Genomic DNA, 18,955 nt, shown 5'->3' with positions numbered 1-18,955 from the left:
AAGTTGCCTAGATGCAATATTTATAGCCTAGATAGTTATGAAGCACTTGTGAGAGAAACCATTATATTGGAGATGTAAGAAGTCACCAAATCCCCACATGCACAACTCTAAAAAGACTGAGAAAATTAGAAATAGATTATCCACTCAGGAGATGGAGTGTTATGTCCTTGGCTTGTTCATGAAAGGACAGAATGAAGTGATTAGGAGGTGGGAAGGCAGCTGAGTGTAGCTACCTACATGTGTTAATTTGCTTTTATCTCAATTTTCTATATCAGAATAATAGGCCAAACAAAGGGCCCCAGAGAGAATGCTGATTTTGCTTTATTAATCAGATAACAAAGCCCCTGAAACATCCTAAGAAATGTTGAAATGGTTGCCAACCCCCTTGGGCACCAGGAAATGTCAGTGGGTCTCCCTCCACAGAATGCAATCAGAATTCCATCAGACAAGAGCATAAAAAGCAAGGCCCAGTGGTTTTCTCTAAACATTCAGGGTCTCTCACCAAGGATTGAAGTTTAATGAAGAGGGGAGAATTGGGCCTCAGGGACCAAGTCTTCAGAAGGGGTAAATTTCGTGGAGGCGTGTGCAGCCCCCAGGCTCCATCAAGCAGCCCAGCCAGGGAGCATCACTCTGCCATTCTCCTTCATGCTGAGTGTGACTGATTGATTTATCACTGTGCTGCAGTTCCCCTGCTTCCCAGATGGCTCAGCAGTAAAGAATCTGTCTGCAGTGCAGGAGACACAGGTTTGATCCCTGGGTGGGAAGGATCCCCTGGAGGAGGGAATGGCAATCCACTCCAGTATTCTTGCCTGGAAAAATCCCATGGATAGAGAAAGTGAAGTCTCTCAGTTGTGTCCGACTCTTTGTGATGCCATGGACTGTAGCCTGCTAGGTTCATCCATCCATGGGATTTTCCAGGCAAGAATAGTGGAATGGGTTGCCATTTCCTTCTCCAGGGGATCTTCCCAACCCAGAGATCGAACCCAGGTCTCCTGCACTGCAGGCAGACTCTTTACCATATGAACCACCAGGGAATCCCATGGATAGAGAAGCTGGCTACGATCCATAGGGTCTCAAAGAGTCGGACGCGGCTGAGCACACATGCTGCTCCCCTGTCTCCATGGGCCTTTGTCATTTAAGCCAGACAATATTTAAATGGTGAAGCCTGTTTTCCTCCTTTCTTCCCGTTTCTTTTTTGTCTCTTTTCTCTCCTCTTCCATCTCTGGGATTGTGGTCTCACCACAGGAAACCAGAGTCATAGTCTGCTTTACAATCTTTTTTTTTTTGTTTTGGCCTCACCACACATCGTGTGGGATCTTAGTTCCCTGACCAGGGATTGAACCTGTGCCCCTGCAGTGGAAGCGCAGAGTCTTAACCACTGGACTGCTAGAGAAGTCCCTCTGCTTTACTGTCTTGTAGACCTCTATTCAGTCATCTGATATAAGCAAACTTTTCTTTACCGTGGGAAATGAACATTAACAACCGTGGTCTGTTATTCTCCAGAAAGCCATATGTAGATCTGTGTGCCCCTATCCTGAAGATAAACTGTGTATATTACAAAAAAGGAAGAAGAGTATGTGATGTTGTCATGTGCCATTGTGAAGTCTCTGTCTAGAAATTTGCTTCCCTGCAGTTCAGTTGGCCATAAAACAACCAAAGAACCCTTCTGAGTCCGAAATGAGGCGAGAACCTAGTGATTTGTGATTGGGATGAGTCCAAAGTTACTGCCCTGAGGAGTTAGCCCCCTGCCCACCCACACCAGCTCAAGGCTCTTCCTGAGTGAGTGAGATAGAAGGAGTGTGGGTGCCATGAGAAAGTCACTTAGTATCACTTCAGCTAGGAATAGAGGAATATGAAAACAACCCACAAACCAGTGTTGAACTGACTGAGTCTCTTGCTGCCAGTGATCAAGTATTGTGGTCCTGGGGTTAGAGTCTGTACTTTTCTCTCATTTAAGATGCTTTGTGATTTTAGAAGTTAAAAAATGCCAAGGTAAAACGAAAATAAAGTTTATAGTTTAGTCAATTGTATTGTACACTAATTTCTCATTATGACAAATGTTTTCTAGTTTTGTAAGGATAGGAGAATCTCAGATGAAGGAGATCTCTGTACTACCTTTGCAACTCTTCTGTAAACCTAGAATATTCCAAAATCAGATGTGTATTTTTAAACAAATCAACCAGGGCAATCACAGGTGTCCAAAATTACAGGAATAAACATAAATGGCTCACACTGACTTAGAAAAACCAAAAGCTAAGTTCTCCACCTATACATTAGGAAACGGATGTGAACTCTACCACTGATAATTTTTGTGACCTTGAGCAAGTCACCTAACCCCTCCTCATTTTATTTATTATTCCAGAGAAAAAGGGCAATCAGATTGATCTGCAAAATATGGAAAAGTTCAGAATTATCCACAGTCATACTCTCCAAGCCATGATTTCCCCAAATACAAAAATTCAGTAGAAGCAGATTTACTTCTGCGTATCTTCTAGTTAACCCAGGCAATTTCAATTTCAGTATATGCAATTATCACGTCACTTCTAAGAGAACAAGTAACTAAAGAGTTAGGAATGAAGATGGTGTACTGGAAGTAAAGATCAGTGTGACATAATACGGAAGGATAAGGATTATTGAAAGCATGTGACTTATGATCTTAGAACCGCACCCTGGGTTTATAGGGAAAGCTTTTGCTGAGAGGTGTCAGAGCATTCAATTAAAAGTACTTTGATCAGAATTCCTCCTGAGCAAGGTTAAGGACATGTAACAGTGTGTCATGGGAAGGAAGTTTCAGCAACACCTCCCCCAATAATTTGCGCATCTCAAAAATCCAGTCATTTAGTCTGTGAGATCTGAGGAGCCAGAAATCAAAAGCTCTGAGTCATAAACCGGAACAATTTTGTTTTCATGCTTTATAAAAGATGTTAGTGACAAACAAAATTAATTTCAAGTTTCTCGTGTTAGGGGAGGCGAGCATTAAAAGGCTGTAGGGAGCAGATTCTGAATGGAAGTGTACCGTACCTATGGTTATTTTAAAAGGTAAATGTCATTGATATTGACATCATGTAGTACACTACCTTGATTGCTTTGTTCAAAATATTTTGTATTACACTCTCAAACTTGGTCACAAGGAAAGGGAACTTCTGTGAGTTCTAAAGTTCTTAACCACAGATTTACCTGTAGTTTAACACTTAGAGCTAGGGGGAACCACTGTGGTACAGACCTAGCCTACCTCAAAGGGCTGTTTGAAGGTAAACAGAATACAGTCATGCCTCATCTTACTGCACTTCTCAAATACTGCGTTTTTTCATAAGTTGAAAGTCTGTGGCAACCTTGCTTTGAGCAAGTCTATAGACGCCACTTTTCAAATAGCATTTGCTCACCTCATGTTTCTGTGTCACATTTTGGCAGTTCTCCCAGGATTTCACACTTTGTCATTATTGTGATATTTCTTATGGTGATCTGTGATCAGTGATCTTTGATGTTACCATTGTATTTGTTTTGAGGTGCCACGAACCACACCCGTATAAGACTTTGAACTTGATTATTGAAATGACAACAAAGGATTTAGAACATTACATAAGCTTAGCTGATGAAGCAATGGCAGGGTTTGATAGGATTGACGCCAACTTTGAAAGGCATTCTACTGTGGGTAAAATGCTATTAAGCAGCATTTTGTGCTACAGAAAAATCTTTGGTAGCAAACCTACCTCGTTGTTTTCTTAAATTGCCACAACCACCCCAATCTTTAGCAAGCACGACCATGATCAGTCAGTAACCGTGGACATACTGTAATGGCACACTTAATAGACTACACTGTACTATAAACATAACTTTAAATGCCTTGGGAAACCAAACTATTCTTGTGACTCACTTTATTTTGCAACAACATTGACTTTATTGTGGTGGTCTGGAACTGAACCTACAATATCTCCAAGGTACACTTGTAATAGAGTTGAAGTTCTCTGAGTTTTTTTTAAATATTCATAATATTGATATACAAATTTTTTATTAGAAAAATCAAGCATGTCTTGGTGCTTATCACCGCACTGGGAAAGGAGGTATAAAGTGCTGATTGCTTCCAGGACACACTGCTGGGTAAAGTGGTGATGACACTATAGAAATACTCAATGTCTACAAGTACAAAAGTTTAATATACAGAACTAGGAGCTAAGATGGGATAAGGTCAGAGTACTATGAGGTGAATGAGTAGCACCTCAATTATACAACAAGACAAAGGACAGCTTTCTGGGGGTGGTGACATCTAAGTCCTAAAAAATGAATGGAAATTAGCTAGGCTTTGGGGGGATGGGAGCTGGGGAGTGCTGATGGTAACAGCACTGGTGTGACAGAGAAAGGCAGACACAAGAGGAAATAAAATAATTTCCTTTGGCTAGAATAGAGCATGAACAAATGAGAGATTAGCAAAAGACGAGGCTACAAAGAGAGGCCATCTCTGATTGATGGAGGTAAGGAGCTGTAAGTTATATTACAGTGTTGTTCCTTACCCTGTCTGAGGGAAATTGAAGCCAGAATGGGTTTTGACCAAGATTATGACATAAATGGATTGACAGTTTGATGACATCTTTCTGACCTCACTGTGGAAAAACAGATTGGAGGGAAGAAAAATTGGAAACATAAGGACAAACTATGATAAGTAATCAAGACAAGAGATGAAAGTGGCCCGGACTGGTGTGGTGGCAATCAGCCCAGAAAAAACACGACAGAACTTACAGATGTATAGAAGTTACAACCAACAGAACTTGGTAATTAGATACACTGAATGAGAGAAGAATCAAAAACTTGAGGAATGAAACTGTAGAATTCCTATTCCATGGAGATAGGAAATAGGAGGTAAGAGCAGATGTAGGAGTAAAGATAATGAGTTTATTTGGAGGCAAGCTGAGCTTGATATTCTCAAGAGATGTCCAAATAGTGATGTCCAATAGACTGATGGATCTTTCCTGAAGTTCTCCCTACTTTCAGAATAGAAGTTTGGAACATATGGAGGCCTTTTGAGAACCTTGTCCATTAATATATTAATCTAATAACAGAGGAGAAATAATAAAAGGAGAGTATTAGTTATAATAAGAGAATGTCTTTGGAAATAAGAGAATGTTCAGTCCAACACATGTATGAGAGAGTAACTCAGCCAAAACAGATAAGAAAGCTCTATTTCTGAAAGGAGAAAAGATCAGCCACTTAACAATGATGTGCTGTGAGACCACTTCCTTTTATGGATAGGCTGGCATCTGGGGGGGAAATAATTTGCCATCTGTCAAGATGCAAATCAGGGTCACTCATGCCCTTGACTTCAGAAAAGGTACAGTGAATTAAAGATAAAGTGAAAGTGTGGGAGATATACATGGGCCATAGCCACTACTGGTCCAATTCCCCCATTTTATAGAGAAACGAATTAAGATTCAGAGTAACTGACCTTCCCATGATCGCACAGCTGGTTAGCAGGATGTGTAAGCCACATGTCAATTTGGTGTCTTACTCTGCCCTTTGAAATCTACAAGAGGTCAACTTGAGCCCCCATCCCATATCCTTTGGAAAACCCTGCACCATCACTTCCCCTATCCCCAACTTCTGTGAATTCGTGTGAGACTGATGTTTCTCCCAGTCATCTCTGGTTCTCATTTCCAGCAATTGCTAAGTTTCTCACTCTCTTCTTTCTTATGGCTCTTTTAGTTTCTCCCCTTGTCATTGAGCCAAATATGGGGACGACTCCTCCTTGACTTCTAGACTCTACCCCTAATCAAATGATACCAATCAGTCAAGGCCACTCTGTGTTGTAAACTTTTACTAACAATTTTAAAGTAACATGGGTGGATAGTGTAGCATATTATACTATCATACATATTTGTAAGTAAATATTGTTTAAAGTACCATTTATACAATGAAATATTATTCAGCCATAAAGAAATAAGGAAATCTTATCATTTGTAACAACATGGGTGTACCCTAAGTATGGATTATGCTAAGTGAAATAAGCCAGACAGAGACAAATGCTGTATGATCTCACTTACATGTGGAATGTAGACAGATCAGTAGTTGCTAGAGGTGGGTGTGAAGGGGTGAAGTGTGTTGTTGTTCTTTAGTCACTAAGTCACGTCTGACTCTGCGACCCCATGGACTGCAGCACACCAGGCTTCCCTGTCTTTCATTATGTCCCAGAATTTGCTCAAAATCATGTCCATTGAGTCGGCGATGCCATCCAACCATCTCATCCTCTGTCACCCTCTGAAGAGGGTCAAAAGGTACAAACTTAAAGGTACAAAAGGTACAAACAAAATTAATGTTACATGGGAATGTAACATACAGCATGGTGACTATAGTTAATAATACTGTATTGCATACTTGAAAGTCACTGAGACTACTAGATCTTAAAAGTTCTCATCGTAAGGGGAAAAAGAAACATTTTGTTTCTATATATGGTAACAGATATTAACTGGACTTCTTGTGCTGATCATTTTGCAAAGTATACAATTATAGAATCATTATGCTATACATCTGAAACTAATACAATGTTATTTTTTTATGTCCATTATGCCTCAATTTTTAAAAATAGCCCCTCTGCCTTTTTTTGACAACCAAGAGCCAATCTGCTACCATCTTAATCTCATTTCTCATGCTTTTGCCAACTGAGTCACCCCCCTTCCTTTTCTCTTTTCCACTTAATTCTTGTCTCCTTGCCATTAAGCCCAAGTGCTAATCAGGAGATGTTCCCTCCCTAAGGAAACTCTGGAACCACCTGTTAAAATATTCATTTTTCTCACCCCACTTAACAAATCTGGTCCTACACTCTTTGCATGTGCCATATGACTAGTCCATTTGACCTTGTAGAAAGTTCCTCCCAAATTTCCCAGGTCCTGCTCCCTGTCTGCCCCGACCTCAGGCTTTCCTGTGCTTGCTAGTCAGCATGCAACTCACATAAGCATGCATATGTCTTGAGTGAAGTAAACTGAACCCATCAATGTGTATTATTGTCTTTTAATTGCTTTTAGACCTGCAGACTTTGAATAACTTTCTACACCCTTCAGCTCAGCACTGATTTATTCAGCTTCTGTGAGCAATTTATTCACTTTTAATTAGATCCAACTTAATTATTTTGTCAGTAAAACAAACCAAAAGAATCTATAAAACAACTTTTAAGTGAAATCACATTCCTGCCTGGGGGCATATAAAAAATGAAATTATGCATCTCATTTTACCTGCCTCTTGCAAAGACAGGATTGCCCACATTGTCTTTCCCAAGACTTTTTGTCTTTCATTAAGGAAGAGACATGAGAAATCAGGCTTGGAATAGAGAGGAGAAAATGGAAAAAGTTATTTTCAGTGGAGAGCAGGTATGGGAGTGCATATGTTAAGTGTTTGTTGCTCAATTGTGCCTGACTCTGTGCGACCCCGTGAACTGTAGCCCGCCAGGCTCCTCTGTCCATAGAATACTCTAGGCAAGAATACTGGAGTGGGTTGCCATTTCCTTCTCCAGGGGATCTTCTTGACCCAGGGATTGACCCCAAGTCTCCTGCATTGCAGGCAGATTCTTTACTGTCTGTGCCACCAGAGAAGCTCCCGTACATGGGAGTGCATAGGGCAGGGCTTCTCCAGATCTGCCCTTGGGAAACCCCTGTCCTAAAATGTTCTGGGAACTGTTTAACAGAGTAGGTTTCCTACCCCAGCCCTGGAGCTTCTGATTCATTAGGTCTGAGAGGTGGGGATGAGAGATGGGGCTTCTTACTTGCCTATTCTCTCACATTCTAAACTCATGCCGCTTCTGGACACCCAAGCTCTCATCTTCACTAAATGGCCACTTCTGCTTCACCAGGAAGCTTGCTTGTCCTTCCTATTCCAACAGCTTTTCTTCTGTCTGTGACAACTACCACTGCTTGCTGTGTGCACTTATTCAGCTTCCCATTGGTAGCCTATGCATTCCCTTGTCCTGTGTGTACATCTCATTTCTATAATTATTTTGTTAGGTCAGGAACTCTCATTACAGATCAGTCACTCAGCACTGAGCCAAGTCCCCTGTCTGCACTCTTGGGCTCCCACTACCACACCAGTATTTCCAACCTTTCAGAGCCCAAAGATCCCTTTTGTCATCAAAGAACTTTACAACCTCTACCTGAAATTTGCTGTAATTTTAGTTTTTGTGTGACTTCCCTGGTGGCACAGACAGTAAAGAATCTGCCTGCAATGCAGGAGACTTGGGGTCAATCCCTGGGTCAAGAAGATCCCCTGGAGAAGGAAATGGCAACCCACTCCAGTATTCTTGCCTAGAGAATTCCATAGACAGAGGAGCCTGGCGGGCTACAGTTCACGGGGTCGCACAGAGTCAGGCACAATTGAGCAACAAACACTTAGTAATCATGGATTGAGAAAATGCATAGTAGTGAAATCCTATTGTGAAATCAGTAATGTTTTTAGACAAATTTATAATATATCCATCTTAAAAGTAATTGCTACGACTTCCCTGGTGGTCCAGTAGTTAAGACTTCGCTTTCCAATGTGGGACGTTTTTGTTTGATCGCTGGTCAGGGAGCTCACATCCCCCATGCCTCATGGCCAGAAAAACCAAAACATAAAACAGAAGCAATAGTGTAACAAATTCAATAAAGACTTTAAAAATTATCCACATCAAAAAAATCTTAAAGTAACTGCCAAACTTTAAAATAGGGGCTCATATTTGTATGCAGCATAAAATGTGTTCCATCTACAGACTATGCCAGGAGGGCATTGAATACTCTGACCTCTTGCTGTCAGTGGCCTACCTCAGGGAAAAGTATAAGGACCAGAGTTTAGGGGCTACTCTCTTGGCCTCAAATTTGAAGTATGACACCCAAGTAGAAGGTGTCAGGGTGTTTGAAAAATATAAACTCTTTCTTCAGCTAACAGCAGTAATGACAGCTCTGGCCATGTCATGTTGTCATCTTCCACATTACTCCAATAGCCCTCACTGGATTCATCTGCTGTTTAACTCTCTGACTAAAGGTCTTTTAATCTGGGACCTGGCAGAGAATGGCTAAAGATTCTTTGTGCATCCCAAGTAGCCCAGCTTCCTTTGCAGTCAGGGTGAGGCCGTGTGACTGATTCTGGCCATTTGACTCTGAGCAAAGTAATGTTATTCACTTATGGTTCCTTGTTATGGCTACATTTAAAGCCACATGTTGAGATCATGATGTGGAGAGGGAGTCTGGATCCATAAGTCTCTGGACGGGAGCAAGTTATGTGGACCTCTAGACTCTTTGTAGGTTGTGCTAAACCACTGAGATTTGGAGCCTTATTTGTTTCACAAGCTAGCATAGCTTTTGTTGCTGTTGTTTAGTCACTAAGTCGTGTCTGACTCTTTTCAACCCCATGAACTGAAGCTCACCAGGCTCCTCTGTCCATGGGATTTTCCAGGCAAGAATACTGGAGTGGGTTGCCATTTCCTTCTCCAGGGGATCTTCACGACCCAGGAACTGAACCCATGTCTCCTACATTTGCAGGGGGATTCTTTACCACTGAGCCACAAGGGAAGCCTCTCACATGGGTTAGCCTGACTAATATATAAAACTGAAAAAAAGAGCTTTTAAGGAACTGCTAAATACCTAGATCCATGCACCTAGAAACAAGAAAGAGAGAGAAGGAGAGCTTGGATATTTGAGAATACTGAGCAGGAAGGAAAGAGGTAGGCAGGAGCTGCATCAGATGAAGAAATGTAGGCCACAATGAGAAGTCTAGATTTTGTGCAAAGGCAACCATAAAGAGCATAAGAAGAGAACTGATGTGATCTAATTTGCACTGTAGAAAAATAGCTCTGGCTGCTGTGTGAAGGCTAGATTGGAAAGGGAACAAGCAAGGCTGTAGGAGCCATCTAAAAGTTTGTTGCAATTCATCCAAGACAAGAGATGCTAATACCTTTTATTAGAAAACAGTAGAAATGTTGAGAAGCAGATGGATTTGAAGAATATTTAGAAGACAAAAATGGATAGACCAAAAAGATAGATTGGTTGTAGCAAATGAAGCAGGAATCAGAGGTAATAACTAGATCCCTTGACTAGGGCCTTGTGGGAAAATCACTAGGCCATTCAGGTAAGACCTAAATCAAATTCCATACAGTTATACAGTGGAAATGACAAATGGATTCAAAGCATTAGAATGGATAGAATGCCTGAAGAACTATGGATGGAGGTTTGTAACATTGTACAAGATGCAGTGATCAAAACCATCCCTAAGAAAAAGAAAGGCAAAATTGTTGTCTGAGGAGGTCTTACAAATAGCTGAAGAAAGAAGAGAAGCTAAAGGCAAAGGAGAAAAGGAAAGATATATCCATCTGAATGCAGAATTCCAAAGAATAGCAAGGAGAGATAAGAAAGCATTCCCCAGTGATCAATGCAAAGAAATAGAGGAAAACAATAGAATGGAAAAGACTAGAGATCTCTTCAAGAAAATTAGAGATACCAAGGGAACTTTTCATGCAAAGATGGGCACAATAAAGGACAAAAATGGTATGGACCTAACAGAACCAGAAGGTATTAAGAAGAGGTGGCAAGAAGACACAGAAGAACTATACAAAAAGATCTTCACAACCCAGATAATCACGATGGTGTGATCACTCACCTAGAGCCAGACATCCTGGAATGTGAACTCAAGTGGGCCTTAGGAAGCATCGCTACAAACAAAGCTAGTGGAGATGATGAAATTCCAGCTGAACTATTTCAAATCCTAAAAGATGATGATGTTAAAATGCTGCACTCAATATGCCAGCAAATTTGGGAAACTCAGCAGTGGCCACAGGACTGGAAACGGTCAGTTTTCATTCCAATCCCAAAGAACGGCACTGCCAAGTAATGTTCAAACCACTGCACAATTGCACTCATTTCACATGCTAGCAAAGTAATGCTCAAAATTCTCCAAGCTAGGCTTCAATAGTACATGAACCAAGAACTTTCAGATGTTCAAGGTGGGTTTAGAAAAGGCAGAGGAACCAGAGATTAAATTGCCAACATCTGCTAGATCATCAAAAAAACAAGAGAACTCTAGAAAAACATCTACTTCTGCTTCATTGACTATGCCAAAGCCTTTGACTGTGTGGATCACAACAAACTGTGAAAAACTCATAAAGAGATGAGACTACCAGACCACCTGACCTGCCTCCTGAGAAATCTGTATGCAGGTCAAGAAGCAACAGTTAGAACCGCACATGGAACAGACTGGTTTCAAATTGGGAAAGGATTACATCAAGGCTGTATGTTGCCACCCTGCTTATTTAACTTATAAGTAGACTACATCATACAAAATGCTGGGCTGGATGAAGTACAAGCTGGAATCAAGATTGCTGGGGGAAATATCAATAACCTCAGATACGCAGATGACATCACTCTCATGGCAGAAAGCGAAGAGGAACTCAAGAGCCTCTTAATGAAAGTGAAAGAGGAAAGTGAAAAAGCTGGCTTAAAACTCAACAGTCAAAAACACTAAGATCATGGTGTCTAGTCCCATCACTTCATGGAAAATAGATAGGGAAACATTGGATATAGTGACAGACTATTGTCTTCGGCTCCAAAATCACTGCAGATAGTAACTGCAACTCATGAAATTAAAAGAAGCCTGCTCCTTGAAAGAAAAGCTATGACCAACCTAGACAGCACATTAAAAAGCAGAGACATTGCTTTGCTGACAAAGTTTCCTCTAAGCTATGGTTTTTCCAGTAGTCATGTACAGATGTGAGAGTTGGACCATAAAGAAGGCTGAGTGCCAAAGAATTGATGCTTTTGAACTGTGGTGTTGGAGAAGACTCTTGAGAGTCCCTTGGACTGTAAGGAGATCCAGCTAGTCAATCTTAAAGGAAATCAGTCCTGAATATTCATTGGAAGGACTGATGCTGAAGCTGAAGCTCCGGTACTTTGGCCACCTGATGCAAAGAGCTGACTCATTGGAAAAGACCCTGATGCTGGGAAAGATTCAAGACAGGAAAAGGGGATGGCAGGGGATGAGACAGTTGGATGGCATCACCAAGTCAAAGGACATGAGTTTGAGCAAGCTCCAGGAGATGGTGAAGGACAGGGGGGCCTGGTGTGCTGCAGTCCATAGAGTAGCAAAGGGTCAGACATGACTGAACAGCAATGGTCCTTTGGGTAATTGAAGATGCTATTCATGAAAATAAGGACTGTTGGAACCAAAATGAATTTTGGGGAGAATCCAAGAGTTCTAGGTATGTTAAAGTTGTGATACCCAGCAAAGCAATGGAGATGGCAATCTCAGCCATTGGGATTACCCCTGTCAGTGCCCATGAATGAGGTTTGAGCTCCAAATACACTGAATGGGAAATCAGCTTGCTATATAACTGATGATGCCCTAAACACTAATGAACTTGGGGGATGATGACGTTTAACATGGCAGACTACAAAAATAATCTCATCTGTTTAAAAAAATAGTTGTCCTTGAAAGTCTGTTGGAGTAAGGCTTTCATGGACTTAGAAGCTAACAGAAAATCAATCAGGGACAAAAGCATTAACTAGACTTACAGTGAATTCCGAGCGGGGCATGTTGTGATAACCTAAGTCTTGTAAAAATCTGTCTTTGATCACTCCTTTCCCGCACAGGTCCATTGTATAAGGATTTCATTTGTCAAGTATTTTCATTATCTTCAACAGCAGTGGTCCCCGACCTTTTCAGCACCAAGGACTGGTTTCATGGAAGGCAGTTTTTCCGTGGACCAGAGAGATGGGGGATGGTTTCAAGATGATTCAAGGGCATTACATTTATTGTGCACTTTATTTCCATTATTATTACATCAGCTTCCATCACAGATCATCAAGCTTTAGATCCTGGGGATTGGAGAACCCTGTTCTACAGAACTGCATCCTTTGGTTAATTTTATTAGTATTTAAGGTGACTGCTGTTTCTTTTTCACTCCCCAACTCCTTTTATGCTAGTCCCCACTTTCACCAACCTCTAAAGGCAGCCATCCCCACCCCACTCTAGGCAAGGTCCTGCAGACTCAGTTCTTACTCAGTATTGCTTCCTCTCTGGAGGAAGGCAGCATCTGGCATCCTAGTTATAGGACACGTTTTGTAGTCTGTGAATGAGGCACAATCACAGCTCTTGCCCTTCCCTTTGGGGAGGACAGAGCGCGTCTGGTGCTTGCAGGAACTACGAGCACACAGCAGCTATATGTAGACTCCTGTAGCTGAGTTCACAGCCAGTGAAGGCTCTGAAGTTGGGCTGTCCTCGAGGCTTCTAGCCTAGCTGAACTCTACTGCAGGATAAGGTCTCCCTTTTGACCATTCTCCCCTTTGACCATTCCTTTCATAGGAAGCTTTACTGAACTTTCCTGGGCAGGTCCCAGAGCTAGAAACCTTAGTGAATGGCTTTCAAACCATGATTTCTGTTTTCTGGCCTGCAATTAAACATATTTTCTTGAATCAAAAATGCTATCAATTGAATAATGTTGTGAGGGCAAAAAGAAAAAGAAAGAAACATAACTGGATATAACCATATCAATAATGTGACATAAAGAAGTCACTTGTGGTCCAGGGGCTAAGACTTCATCTTCTAATACAGGGAGTTCAGGTTCAATCCCTGGTTGGGAAACTAAAATCCCACATGCCGTGTGGCCAAAAACCAAAACATAAAACAGAAGTAATTGTGTTGTGACAAATTCAATAAAGACTTTAAAAATGGTCTACATCATAAAAAAAAAAACTTAAAATATGACATATCCTGGGTTCAAAATATTACAGTGTGTGTGTGAGGGGATGAAGGGGTTACATCTTAGATTCTAGTAATCACAGGTTTTCCTGAAAGGGAGTAGAAAGAAATGACAGTTTCTATGGAGAAAGTATTCTATTTCCTTTATTTTTGTTTCTTCATTTGTAAAATGGGTATGAGTAATGTAAGTAGACAACTACATAGGATGAAGGCCATTTCCTCAAGCAAATCCAAACAAAATAAATGGAGCAAATGTAGCAGTAACAGGCCAACAGTTTTCATTTTGATAAAAGTAGGTCTTATTAGTATCTATTAAAAAAATAATGTGTGTCAAGCCCTAATTTCTAATATCAATGTTTTAGCACAAAGCCAAAGGTGATTAAGCTTTTTAAAAGTGAGTTGACTTAAAATATACTGCGTTTAATAAAACAAATAATATTAGGGTACAGTAAGAATTGGAAAGGTGACTCAAGAATGCTTGCATTTTGGGGAAAACTGATGTAATTAAATGATTTAAAGACACATTAACCCTAGACTATTTCTTCTATGATGGTTATTGTTTAACTCAGTGTCTGACAGGAGACTCTTTCTGTGAATTTATACTATTTGTACTCAGGGTGGAGTGCTGTAAAAACCCATCAAACTTTCTTACATTCTAATTAATTCTAATGTCAGGATAGTGTACTATTTCTCAAGAATCTAAGTGTAGATTATATTTAGTTTTATAGGATTCCCCCCTCCCCTGGCCCTGACCAACTGATTCACTTTGTAGAGAACTGTACGTGAAGGGAAAATAATTCTCTAGTAACCACTTTTTCCCATTTATAGTCCCACTCTTGGGTCTTCTTTCCATTTTTAAATTCAACATATTTTCTCTAGGTGCAGGAAGCTTGCATGTGTGACTTCTTGCTAAGTTGCTCACTTACTTCCAGACACATACACCGTCTTTACACACATATAACACATGCTCACTATTTCATCCAGTTACCTCTAATCCCCTAATCTCAGCTCAATGAACTCTACCTGCTCAGGGGCAAGGTCACATCCCTGTCTTGCAGTCACACAGTACCCTCTTCTCTTTTTTGGCACTTATCCTGATTGGTGAATATGTACCTATTTCTATCAGTGTGTGCTTAAAATCTCTCAGCTAAAGTTTAGGAATTCCCCTAAGTCAATTAAGAATATGTGCATGATATTAGAGATAGGAATAATTTCTTAAATAGAATGCAAAAAGCAGAAACCAGGAAATAAAAACTAATCAATGGATTATTAAAAATAAATAAATTTTAAAAATAATAGTAAAATAAAATCTCTAAGCCTCACTAGAATGCAAGCTCCAAGAGGAGAGGGATAGATGTCTAGGTTTTACTCACCTGGTGCAAAAAAAAAAGTTCAATAAGTGGGTTTTTTGTTTGTTTGTTTCAATGAATAACTGTTTGAAAAGTTAAAGTGTTAATTGCTCAGTCGTGTCCGGCTCTTTGCAACCCCATGGACGGTAGCCCACCAGGCTTCTGTTTAATTGACCCCTGTAATAAAAATGGAATTTGCCAAAGATGAGGTTTAGTTGAGTTCATTAAAATGTAAAAGAAAAGAACTAGGGTTGATTAAAAATGTGAGCCAGGCAGGATGGAATACATTTGGGAATAAGAACAAAATTTGTTAACAAACTGTAGTTAACCCAGTATTTTAGACCCATGGTCCACTGTAGAAGAAGGGTCCCTCCACACACCCCCATCTAGAGGAACTCCTGCCCAGTGGAAAAGTGATATTGATACCCGAGAGGATTACTGCTACAAGCCAGAGGTGATCTGAGTGTTAATTAGCAACATCAAATAATCCCCAAGTTTATGGTTAGTGGGAGGTGCCATGTTGAAAAACTAGAATGAAAGGGAGACTTTACAACTGGAAGGACCTTGGCAAGTTGCTGCAGATGTGCCCCTCCCTTTCCGAAAGCAGTTAAAACCACACCTCAGATAAAAGCATTACACAATCCCCCTTTGGTTCCTGTTCTACTTTTGGAAAGAAGTAACTTATCCGGAGCAAGGGGGAAGCAGTGGGTCAAGGAGTTTGTCCATCTTGGCCCCTCCAGCCCATTCCTTTGCGCTTTTGCCAGAGCACAGCCTGGGGCCTACAGCTCTGGTCCTTGGGTCCCTGCCTGACAGTCTCCAGGGCTTCTTCCTCTCAGCATCATAAATAGCCTTAATGGGCCATCTGGCCCTTGTCATCTCTACACCCTCACCTTTTGCTACTTTGTCTCCTACTTCGTGGCCTCTATGGGAGAGTCCTGTGAATTTTGTTTCTAGAACCAGTTCTTCTACCTGGAACACCCTCTTACAACCTCCTACCTAGCTGATAGTGTCTATATATACATACACATACAAACATATTTTCTTTCTTTAAAAAAAAAAAAAAACTTTTATCAGAGTGTAGCCGATTAACAATGTGCTCCACCTCCCACCCACTTCCCCCGATCTGCCTGTGCTGGTGGAAAGACAGGACTCGCATCCCTCCAGCCATCCAGCACCTCCGCGCCTGTTTGCATTTCCTCCCTGTGACTCTCACCTGTGCCAGCAGCCTGGAGAGCTTAGAAGCTGACCTCTGGGGTCATTGCAATTGGTAGTCAGAGAAGACAGTCTGACAGGACTCTTCCCCACAGGATGTTTTTTTTTTCCCCCAAACTTTAAGCTTTTTATTTTGTATTAGGGTATAGCTGATTAGCAGTGTTATGATAGTTTCAAGTGAACAACAAAGGGACTCAGCTATACATATGCATATATCCATTCTCCCCCAAACCCCACTGCCATCCAGGCTGCCACATAACATTGAGAAGAGTTTCCTGTCCTGTACAGTAGGTCCTTGTTGGTTATCCATTTTAAATATAGTAGTTAAGCATATTGTTTTCTGAATCATTGAAATGTCTTGCCCCTTTACCCATAACTACTTTAGGATGGATTTCCTATGAATAAGAACAATTTCTTATATAAGCGCCATATATTTATCATCATCAGGAGATTTAACATTACTAAAATCCTGTTTCTAATCCATACTTCATGTTTAAATTTTCCCCATTGTCCAGTAATGTCTTTTATACCTCTTTGATCTTCCCCTGTCCAGGAGCCAATCCAGGATCGCGCATTACATTTTAACCTTCTTTTATCAGAAACAGTTCCTCTGCTTTTCTTTGACCTTTGACATTTGAAAAACCTAAGCCAGTTACTTTGTAGACTAGCCCCTAGTTTGAGATTTTTCATTGTTTCCCTGTGACTTCCACAGAAGCGATTCTCGTATATTGTGTCAAGGGACTTAACATATCAAGTTATCCCCAAATAGGTGATGTTTGCTTTGATCTCTTGGAGAAGGTGGTGTCTGCCACATTTCTCCACTACAAAGTGATTCTCTTTTTTAAAACCATTGTAATTAGTAATTTGATAGAAAGAGACTTTGAAGCTATGCAGATATTCAGCTCCTCATCAAGCTTTCATCTACTAATTTGACATCCATTTTATATCTGCTTTATTTTTACAGAAGCTTAGTTAACATTGTTAATAAAGAAAAAAAGTAATGTGATATGATAAATGGACTTTCTAAATTACCTAAAATACCTGCATCTCCCATGTCAATCCAGTCTTTCTTTATGAAAATCTTATCACATAAAACTGAGAGATGTCTCATATATATGGCATTAGCCAAGGCAAGATTTCTCATTTGCATTTTCTATTCTATTCATGAATGATCTTTTCATTTCCTTTTCTTTTGCAATAATAATATTTTTTAAAAAGAATTCATGAAAGGGACATTTATTTTAATAATGAGAAAAACAGGTATTATTTCAAGCTTACCACCTGTCAAAATATTGCTTTTGGTCACATCATGATGGGCACCAGTAATTGCATTTACTTTTTCATGCTTGATACAAGGGCTCACTTAAGTTTCCAAAGAGCTTCTTGCAGCCTCAGGGTCTATGAATTGGAAATCATTTGGATTGATTAAAGTCATGAAGAGAATTAGGATAAGGGTCAGATCATAGGAGCATCAGGAAGATAAAATATTACCATTTAAACGAGAAATGGAACGTTTTCTCCTTTAGTGAATCCCATTTTCAATGACAGATGGGGTTGGTCACTGTGAGATTAATAATACCTGACATTCACTCATCCATTTATTCAAAAGAAAATCATCCTGCAAGCCTACTAGGTGAGAAGAAAACTCTGTACAACTTCTAGCCTTATAAATTATGTATTTGAATAGATTCTTCTGGATCTCTAAGCAAAATATGGCCCAAAGGAACATTGGAAGCTTGATTATAGGTTCTATTAACATGTTATTGACTGGGGGATTTTTGCAGAAATTAATGCCTATGGCTAGTGATTTGTTATGTAAGTGAATATTGAAAAGTCTCTGGTCAATAATGTTCAGGTAAAAAAGATGTATTAATATGTCTCTGGTCAGTAAGTTGTTAGAAGAGCTCAGAACCTGGAATACCCTAGAAAAAGCAGCCTGCTTCCTCCATCTCAGACTAAGCACTCAGTTTTAGAAACCACCAAATGGAAAGGAGAGAAAGAAACTGGTCTCCGACCCCAACCCCTGACAACCAAATCAGAAAAAGCCCACGTATTCATAGAACCACACTTAGTGAAGTCCACTCACCTCAGGCCCAAACTTCCTAGAAATAAACTTTCTCCTTTGTTTCACCAATTACTCTCACATGAGGTTCTGACCACAGATGAGCTTCTCTGAAATATCATTAGTATCAAAAATTTAGAGAGAGAGAAAACCTAAAGAATAAATATCTTTCTCCTTAAGACATATCTCCACTTACTTCATATACTGTCCAATTTGTTCCTCACCAAAAGCTTGTGAAAAAAGTTGAGTAAGACTAGATCTCCTCATATTCTGGTGAGGAAACCAAACACCAGAGAGGTGAAGGGACAGTTTGGAGTCAGGGATGAATCAGAGCTATAATTCTGATCCCTGGGGCCGCAGCCCTCCTGGCTATACTTTTGCCCCAGTGAGGTCATCCACAGCCTCCCCATACCACTCACCAGCTTAAGTGCTTTCATAGTACTTTTATTTATGTGATTTTTTAAATTATTTTTTTATTTGGCTGTGATGGGTCTTAGTTACTGCTCACCAGCTTTCTCTAGCTGTAGCAAGCAGGGGCTCCTCTCTAGTTGCGGTATGCAGGCTTATCACTGCAGTGGCTTTCCTTGTTGCAAGTACAGGCTGAGTAGTTGTGGGGCATAGACTTAGCTGTCCC

The 18,955-nt window shown here is 40.4% G+C and overlaps 1 protein-coding gene across 1 annotated transcript in view; it reads left to right on the top strand.

The window, feature by feature from the left end:
- ATP10B (ATPase phospholipid transporting 10B (putative)) overlaps window positions 1–18,955 on the top strand; it is a 304,891-nt gene that overhangs the window by 160,362 nt on the left and 125,574 nt on the right. The window lies entirely within an intron of this gene.

This window comes from Giraffa tippelskirchi, chromosome 6 (genome assembly GCF_054371585.1).
Source record: "Giraffa tippelskirchi isolate mGirTip1 chromosome 6, T2T-mGirTip1v1.2.pri, whole genome shotgun sequence".
Classification (NCBI taxonomy): Eukaryota; Metazoa; Chordata; class Mammalia; order Artiodactyla; family Giraffidae; genus Giraffa; species Giraffa tippelskirchi.
This window is presented reverse-complemented; position numbering and strand designations above follow the sequence as displayed.